The following is a 10086-nucleotide window of genomic DNA, read 5'->3' on the forward strand; positions in this document are numbered from 1 at the left end:
GGAAGGTTCCCAAAAGATGCCTAATTTATTGCTCCCCAATTAAATTATGCAACACAGTAGAAAAGGACTTTGAACATCAAAAAAACCCCTTATTTTCATAGCCAGAGTGCAGTTACAGTAAACTATAATTTTTTCCACAGTGCTGCATAAACTTTACTGGAGTGTGGCTATAAAAATAGTCTGTTTTGCATGTTGAGTGTTTCCCTGACCAGTGCAACAACTGCACTACAACTAACCTCTGTAGACTTACTTACATATGTACATTTTATGTCATTGAGCACTCTTGTGCAGTGTGGTGAGTCCAGAGCAGATCAAGAACCTGATTGAGCTGAGATAAACTGATTTTCTGAACATTTTTGTTCATTGACTGTTAACGACTGATACCTATCTGTGCAGTTGCACCTCTTAATGGGGGCAGGTTGTTCTGATGCAAAGAAATATCACATAAGAAGGAAAATAAAGAGAGGATTTGGGAACTGTTCTCACTGTATTTGAGAAGTGAGTAGGAAAGCATCGCAAAGCTGGTAAGGCTCCTTTGTGGGTAGCCAAAGTGACAATGTGTGTGACAATTGACACAGAAGAGAGGCATTGAAGCAGCTAATGCCTTAAGTAGAGATGAGAGAATTAATCAAGTATAGGCTAATTTTCCAGGAGCTATAACAATCTCACTACAAAACTTATGCATAAAGGGAGTTTAAAATGAGCCATGAAGACAGAGGTTCACAGGGCCTACTAAATCCTCCTGATGCTGCAGTCTGTACTTAGGGTAAAAGCAACTCCCACCAAATCCTAGGAAATCTCTTTGCTGTTGCTGGGCAGCTGCTTGTTCTAAACGTACCTGGACAGTGGTATGTTCCACTGTCCTTCCTACTGGTGCTGGATAAGGTAAAGAAAAGGTGTATGCCAAATAACATGAATTTTTTTATGTCACCCCCCTGAAGTTTCAATAAAGAAATGTAACTATTTAGGTGTCTTGTTCCTGCCAGCAGAACAATTATGCTTTTCTGTTTCATGTTCCTGAGTAGAACTGGTTGAAAAATGAAAAATAACAGTCACAGTGAATTATAGGCAGAAAAATCTTCAGAGTGTTTGTTTGTACAGATCTGTTCTGAATGTGAAAAGCTAGGGCAGCCTCCAGCTAAGATATTACAGAGTCCAGGGTGCATCTTGTTGTAAAAGCAGTCAGCGGGAGCCTTGTCCTTTCTTACACTTAAACCCTTCCCTAAAGTGGACACATTTGAACAGCTTTTTGTCAGGGACCGAGGGGAAAAATAATAGGGAATGAAATGAGAAAAGATCATTTGTGTTGGACAGGGGAGCCCTTTCACATACAATGCCCTCTCTCATTTGCTAATAGACATGGGCTACTGGCATCAGTCCTATGATGATTTGGTTTGCAACAAGGTCTAGGGTTATTTTCCATCCACTTGGCTGTTTTCTGATTTGATGCAGTTTCTTATCTATGGGGATTTCCTTTCCATGGGCACCCATCCTATGAACATGTGAAGAGATGGGTGTTTGTTGTTACCATCCAGTATGCCACAAGATGATGTAAAGCAAAGCCAGCTCAGAAAGGATGTCTGTGAGACGTAATTGCCAGTATATCAGGAAGACCTGCTGTATACACTAAAAGTTCATTTTGTTTAACCTGCAACAGTGTTTTATGACTTCTGGAGGAATGGAAAGGAAAATTTGGTTTCACAGGTAAATAAAAAGAGACACTGGTGATACAGTTCTGGGATACTTCCAACTAAAAGGAACGAAAACAAATGCAAGCACATTACATTATTAAAGAAACTTAAGAAAATAAATAAAAGAAGAAAGTCTGAAATTGTTGAAAATTCAAAGAAAGGATAAAGGTGACAAATGCCACAAACTATGCCACTGAAGCAAAAATATGTGGGGTAAACAGATACCTGGTCACATTGCACACGAAAAAGCTCTCAGGCACAGATTTCTGTGGTTTTCTTTCAATACTGTGCTATGCTAAAACATATACTTTTGCATTGTATTGCAACCCAAAGCTTTCATAATAGCTATAGTTAAAAGTATATACAGTGAATACTGTTTTCAAGCAAACAATGGTAAAGGAGAAGATGTTGAGTATATACTAGGAAATCAATGAGTTAGGGATGATGAACACGAAATGACTAAACGTAATACCTCCTTTTAACAATTTTGCCATTCGAAGCTTTTCAACATGAAAAAATGTGTTAAGAGTTTCTAGTGAGAAACTAAATATATAAATATTTTAGTGGGATAAGGAGTTGCATTCTGGAACAGCAGAAAATCCCATTCTCCTTAAATCAGATTCCCCACGCAATGGTGACTGTCACCTGTAGACTAGGTATACTATTAATACTACCTAATCCCTTTTGGTTTCATTATTTTTTCTTTATGAAGCTTCCATTTAATGAACATATGGCTCTCCTCAAATATTCATGTTATCTGAATCAACAACCATTTGGGATTTTGCCCATGTGTCTTAAAAGCAGGACTCAGGAAGACTGGGAAAGGAGCATTGAAGTTTGTGTAGCTCTTTGATTTGCCCCTACAGAGGAGGTTGATATTCTCTGTTTGCATACCCCATCCACAAGGTCCATCCTACAGCCCCATGTCAGCCCAACTGTGCTGGGCTTAAGCCCTTTCTCTGAGGAGGTCTGGCTTGGTAACAGAACTGGCTGGTTAAAAAGAGGGAGTGTATGGCCATGTTATCCCAGATGCTGAAGAGGCACAAATTTAATAAATAAAACCCAGCAGAAACACTGGCCTCATTCTCCTCTTTGCTCCCTTCATGCAGAAAGTGACTATTTTTAGACCAATTATTACTTCTGGAATGTTTAAGAATTTCCACTCCTTCTACTTTCTGCCTCTTATTTGTGACTTTTGGTACATCTCTGTCTTTGCATGAGAGAGAGAGATAGCAAACTATCCCAGACCTTTTAGCAGAGGGGAAACCTGGGAGAAGAAAATGACAGCTGTGGCACAGAGAGCTCTTATGGGCTGCTTCCTCCATCCCCACGGAGGTTTCCCTGTGCCATGGGTACACCCAGAAGCTTAAGACCCCTAGAGACCACCACCCTATGGGCGCAGTGAGCCTGACACAGGCTGACCAAAGGGGTGGGGGCAACCATGCAGTTTCCTTTCTTCAGCCCCTGTAAAGTGCTTGTGGTGCAGGTGCCTGCCCCTGGCTACCAAAACCTAAAGCCTGGTACTTAGTGTGCTCACCTAGGATAAAGGTATAAACATAATTTATGTTTACACATCAAAATTAACAAAATAGAATATTTTCCCAGACTGAATTTTTACTTTTGTGGTAAGTACAGTTTGCAAGAAAACTATAAGTTATCAGGTGAACATAAGATGATTTAGGATGTCTTAAACTGTGACTTATAGTCTGCTTCTGAGATCTGGCCATTTTAGAATGAGTTACTGCATCCTGCTCAAACAAAGGCATGCTGAAATTCAGTACAAGCTCTTCCAAACTACTGACCAAGAATCACACCTATCACCACTTGAACAATCCCACATAATCAGATGTGGCTCTTCCTGTTATCCACTTGGTTTGCATTGTATCCACAGAATTCAAGGTTGAAAAGCATTTTCAACAGGTACAGTTACACCGCAATTTTTTACGGCTACGAATGTGTTTCTCTGCTAAATTTGTGACTGCTTCTCCTACTCATCCTGCTCTTCTTCAAGGTAAGATGAATATTACCTAGGAAGTAATGCTCATGGAGGAGCATTTTCTTCTGCGTAGTGCGTAAATGCCAACATTAAATGGTGCAAAATGATTTTTAAGTGCTGTCATTAAGATAATTGTTGTAAAATCTACTTTACCCTGGTTTGTGTAACTGCAGAAGGCAGAGGAGAACAGTAACTCCTGCTTCCAGTACCTACACTAAATCTGACTACCTTCAAGACAACCTGTAAACACTTTAAAGACTACATGTACCACAGCTGTAAAAATATGCAGAGAACAGGAAGCTTTTCCCAGACAACTGTGGTGAGTGAACCACTGAACCCAGCAACACTTGTTTGCTCCATGTCCTGCCTTTCCAGTCTTTGTAGCACTGGTGGTGACCTGTCATTTATGACTTCAGAGGTGACTTCTCTGCTGGCTGTGCGTGGAGAAGTTCAGGGGCTCTGCTGCTCTTTACCCCTTGGCCATGGTGAGGAGGGCTAGAACTGACTGTGGCCCCCGGGTTTGTCATGGCTGCCCTGAAAATTGCCTTGGGTCTGAATGAAACTGATAAGGAGTAGGTGAAATATATTTCCTTGTTTTTAAAATACACTCACAAAATTGGGTAAGACTGTATTTTAATATGTGACACAAACTCTGAACTGAAGAAACCACATAGTCAGATTATATATATTACATGGATTTTAAATATTCATGGATGCTGAATATAAAGGTATAAAGAAACTGGGACTTTTTTAATGGTTCAAAGGAGGGCAATTGCTCTGATATATAGGGAAAATATTTAGTACCCTGCAAATAACTGCCTTAAAAGCAAAATCTTCATTATAATATAACCATCATGCATGGTTAGGAAGGTTGATGAATGGTGTAGAGGTGTCTGATTAAATACTTGTTGGAGTGTTCTTTTGAAATTAATGAAGTTTAAATGGTATTTTTTTTTTTTAAGACGGTCTTTCAAATTAAATATCCACCCTTTTACTTAAATGCAAAGAAACCTTAAAAGTGTAAATAAATTACTTCAGAAAGAGGAAGGGTGATATGCTGGGAGTGTGCAAGTGATAACATTACAGGCTCAGATGGTAGTAACTGCCTTATCACCACTTGCTGAGAATAGAACCATTGTGCAATTCTTTGCTTGCTCCCTTGACTAGAAGAGTCCAAGATGGACAGAGTACAGCTTGTGTCAGCTAGGACAGGCAAAAGCTTTCATCTCTCAGACTTACTAGGATTAAATTATTTCTATTTAATTTTATTTGAGTTAAACTATTTCTACTATGTTTTTAATTATTAAGATCATACTGCCGGAATAAACTTTTATTATGTCATAGGCAGCATATAGACAACTAACTAAATAGATATGTATTGCAGCAGTTCTTACCTTGCAGAGCATGCTTTTTGGAAGAGGGTTGACTGTCTGTCTGAAACGTCACAACCTCTTAATAATTGAAAAGATACAGAATATGCAATGGGACATATTTCCCATTCAACTTAGACCTTTTCCTTGTCTTTTAAGCCTTAGTTGATAAAAGTATATGTAGGTTGGTTTTTTTTTTTTTTTTTGTACTTACTGTACGAAAGACAGCCCTTTTTTCCTAGGTGCCGTGCATCCCTACATACTGTTGATTTTACCTGGGAGTTCCTTAAATGACATGAAGTGTTATTCCCTCTACCTAGCTTCAAGCCAGTTGACTCCTCTAGTTGCTCTTTTTAGCAGAGGAGGATGGTGCAGAATATGGGTCTTCCTGGGACAACTTTCCCCTGGCAGTATTTCATGTGAAGGAATGCTTTGCACAAGATCATATGAACAAAATATTTACTTTAAGTGAATGTCTTTTTACACTTGCTACTCTGTATGTCACAGACTCATGTAACAGCAAATCTGAGGCATCACATCTTATCTAGGACAACATACTGCAATTTCACTATCAATACAACTAACACTGTGGTGTTGAGGTGACCTCTGAGGCACAGAAAACTCTTATTGTAAAACACAAACAGACTGTATAAATACTCCTGGAGACTCAGAGTTACTGGCAAAGTAAATTGCCTTTTGTGAGGCTGTTCTCTCCTTTCCTATGTATGCCTCCCATGGGTTACACATACATCACCTTGTAAATATTTTCAGCTTCTTGCATCTTAGTGAGCAAGAAACCAGCTGGGAGCTGAATGTTCTCTTACTAATTAACCACCAGGCAGCCTCATTACAGGTGGTTTACAATTCCCTTATGAAACAGTGTCAAAGCAAAAAAAAATTACTCTGTCCTTTAGCTTTACAGGCCTGAGCAACCCTCTCCTCAGCTCATTGTCATTATTTGAACATGATTTAACTTTCCTGTTTGCAGTGATTTTTAAGAAAGATAACAGTATTTTTTCACTGGAAATTTCTAATCTCTTGAAAGGAAACCTGGCAAAAGCCAAGCTGCTAACTCCTTCCCCTGCTCTAACCTAGTGACCAGGGAATAAAAGGTTCTTACAGCTTGACAGAATACTGCTTTATGAAGGATCAAAAATAATATGATAATCTCAAATGGCTTTCAGGTTTATTTAAGCATATATTATCAGTACCATACAAAATACATTAAAAATGCCTACTTAATCAAGGCAAACAGCATTTCTGTGGATCTCCTGTTGGTTTTACAAAAAATTTCTGCTCTCAGGACTAAAAGAGGATGTTACGTAGTATATTTTTCTTTTTCATTGGTTGTCTTAAGATTATACGACTGGCTTGTCATCAGAGGATGTCTTAAGATATTTGAGGGATAGGGTTTGAAAACTTCTTTATAACCTGTGCAAAACCTGCAAGGCATTTCTGGGGAATACAGAAAACTTCTATAAATATCTATGTCTTTTAGACATCAAGTTACAAGTCTGCAATATGCTGTGAAAGCCATAAAAGCTGCTCAAGTGTTGGCCATTATTTGTGGCATCATGTAATAAATCTGACAGAAGCTACTCTCAGATTGTGGCTCTCTAGGGAGACTGTAATTGAAATACTGAACCTGGACACATTTTTAGGTTGGATTCACTGCTGATGGAAGGTGACACAAATCCATTATAGAGCTATATGAGTCTACCTCATCCTTCAACAGCAAAGGATTTGGTCCTTCAAGGCTGTCAACATTTAGAAAAGCAGGTCAGAAAGTTGAGGAAGGCACCACAGAAACCTGACAGCAGGAAAGGAATGTAAAGATAAATATGTCCAGCTGAACATACCTCTAGAGGTTAGAGCTTTTTAGCTAGGGTGGGAAAGAACTGAGCTGTAGAGAGAAGAGATCCCTATATATGACATCTGTGGGTATTTTTGAAAGGCGTGATGGAAGGAACAACTGGCTTCAGAGGTACCCACAGTCTGGTGAAATCCTTTAACACCAAGCCTAGGAGTCCGGGGCTCAGTAGTCTACCCATGCCATCACCAGAAATATTCGTGCAGCTAAACCAAGACACACTCCGAACCAGGTGATGGTGCATAAATCTGAAAATGTGCTGAAAACATACAGGGAGTGTATTGGTACAGAAGAGGAGAAGGAATTATTAAAGGAAAATTGGGACAATTAGGCAAGCTATAGTTATGGAAGGCTGGATAAGACTATTAGCCAAGACTTCCTGATCATTAAATCTCTCCAATTGCTTGTTCATCTCCTATGTGAAGGCCTGTGTCTTTATTGTCTGGGAAAGATAATCTTAGATTTGACAAAAACTGTCTGCTTTACAGTACATTCCTGTGTTGGCAGAAGATAGTCTGGTAACCAGATAAGAACTTTCCCTTGTAAATAGAAAGATAAAACATGCTTTTTCCAAGCACCTCCTTTTTCTGTAGATATATTTTTGCATGTATCATGTTCATAACCAAAACTCTGTTAAAGGACTAATAATAAATTGCCAAAATTGATACTCAGAAATGGTTCTTTTCTGGGTTTTGTTTTGTAAATACAGTTTCACAGAGTGTGTCTCTATATATTTGTTTTTAAAAAGTGTTTGTATGACATTGGAAGAGGTTAAAAATTTTGGAAATTGCAAGTTGAGGAGAAGATTTCATATCAGAAGAATATACATATTAAATTCACTAGTCAGTCTCAACTGCAACATGGACAGAAAGATAGATCTATCTATACAGTGTCCTCTTCAAAGTTTAATTTTCACTGAAAACTCTCAGTTTTCAAATTCTGCACTAACAAGCCAAATAGGGCTGTTCCCTTTCAATTATTGCTTGCTGGACTAGAGGTTATTTTCATTTATTTGGGTTTAGATCCCAACTGGTTTACTACTATAATTTCCTTATTCTGGCTTCCCTCCCTTTATTCCTATTCCACAACCCTAGGTAGAAATTTTGTATTACTTCACTATCTCATCCCTGCTGATCTTGCTTTTACTACCAAGGTTTTAATTTTTCTTTTGTCTCCTAAGAGGAAAAGCCACATACTTTACTCTGGCTGGCATAAAGAAGTAGTTATTTTGTTTGTTCAGCTCTGAGGACTACCAGAACAGGGTGCTGCTCCTGCCTGCAGAGCAGATTAACAGCAGAGGAGGAATTTTAAAGGGCTGAATTCTGGACTTGGTAGCAGGCAATTGTCACATTCCCACACTATGCTATGGATCTGTCCCCTTATGCCCACCCGCTAGTCTTTAAGCAATGTGCGACTGAGATACCCAGACAAGAAAAATGGACTTGCCAAGCACACACAGAGCAAGATGTAGGGCCTGTACAAGACAAGCTGTTTTCATCTTTTTATTGTCCCATACCAGCTGGTATTTAGTACACCATTTAATTTTCAGGATGGAGGATGGAGGACTCTTTTCTATGAGCAGTCAAGTACTTCTTTTTCCTCTTCCATGTTTTCCTCTTCGATTTTGCATTAAAACTTGACAAAAAAAGAACCAGACTGAAAAAATAACTGCTTATTGAACAGCACTCTCTGCTGTCTCCTGAGAGATTTGCATGTGGTATCTGTTCAGCTTTTCAAGGCTAAGACACTTCATAGGATGGGAGAAATGCCGTCTTCTGACAAGGAGCTAGACGGGATGGTGTTAAACAGTCTTTGATGCCAATCCTAAACCCTGCCTTCTGCCCTCTCAGGCAAGGGGAAGAGCTCAGTAGTAATGAAAGAAAGGAAAGGAAGGTGTGGGTGCTCAGTGTACACGTATCCATTAAAACCCATCCTCAGTCCCCATCTGGATAATCTCCTACAGATGTAGGTGTAGGAGGGGAGGAGCTGATATCCAGGCAACGCCAGCAACGGGCTCTGTCAGTGCACTTGAGAAAATACCTTTACAACAGCAAAAAAACCCCAACCCAGAGACCTGCCTTCTTCAAATAATAATCTTTTTACTAAGGTCTTGGCCAGGGACAGAAGCTGAGGCATTTTATGTGTAAACTATTACATCTTCTGTAATTTATACCGGTATAAAAATATTTGCAGTGGCTGGCCTACTCCCAGAAGAAAAAGGAAATAAATGCCACCAAAAAGGAGCCAAAAAAGGTGCACTTACACCAAGTTATACTGGTAAAGCAGTGTCACTTTTTAAAGTGTTTAACCTACCCCAGAGCTAAAGCAAAATTGCTATACAGACAAAACCTCATCACTAAACAGCATCATTTCAACGCCTCGTTTAAGTTTAATGATATAAATAGCACTAGTGGAGAGTGTCAGAGAGCCCCAAAATGAAAGGTAATTGAAAAAAGCAGAATAAAGAAAATACAAATACGGAACAGATATTTAAAATTAAGGCACTGCCACCTTGTGGAACCAAGGGAGAATGACTCTAGTGCTGCAGCAGGCACTGGCAGCCCCGGCACCCCGCGGTGCAGGGGGATTTTTCAGTCCCAGCCCTTGCTCAGAGCATCGCTGGGGTGCGGGGTGCCCGGCCCGGCCCGGCCCAAAATCAGGCTGCTCTTGGGGTGCTGCCCCCGCTGCGGCGACATCCCCCTCAGCCCTGACCCATGTGTTCCAACAGACCAGCAACCACTGGTGTTCAAAGAAATGACAGGCCATGGGAGAGGCAGGGGTTTAAACACAGCAGCATTTCAATTCTCACTTAATGGGAACTATTAAAAGGCTTTTATCAGTTTTACCTGCCTATTTTATTTGTCCATTTCACCTTCATGTTTCCATTAGCACACAAGGTGCTGACTCTACATTCAGAAACACCCTATCTCAGGGGTTCTCAACCTTTCTGTGGTGGTTTGACCTTGGCTAAATGCCAGGTACCCACCAAGTCGCTCTATCACTTCCCCCCCTTCCCCTTTTTTCTCAACAGGGCAAAGAGGGGAAAGAATATAAGATAGTCAACCCTTGTGGGTAAAACAAAAGCAGTTTTAATATAAGCAAAGCGAAGCAAAGGTCCATGCGCGAAAGCAAAAAAAAGAAAACAGATTTATTCTCTCC

The sequence above is a fragment of the Strix aluco genome, chromosome 3, assembly GCF_031877795.1.
Source record: "Strix aluco isolate bStrAlu1 chromosome 3, bStrAlu1.hap1, whole genome shotgun sequence".
Classification (NCBI taxonomy): domain Eukaryota; kingdom Metazoa; phylum Chordata; class Aves; order Strigiformes; family Strigidae; genus Strix; species Strix aluco.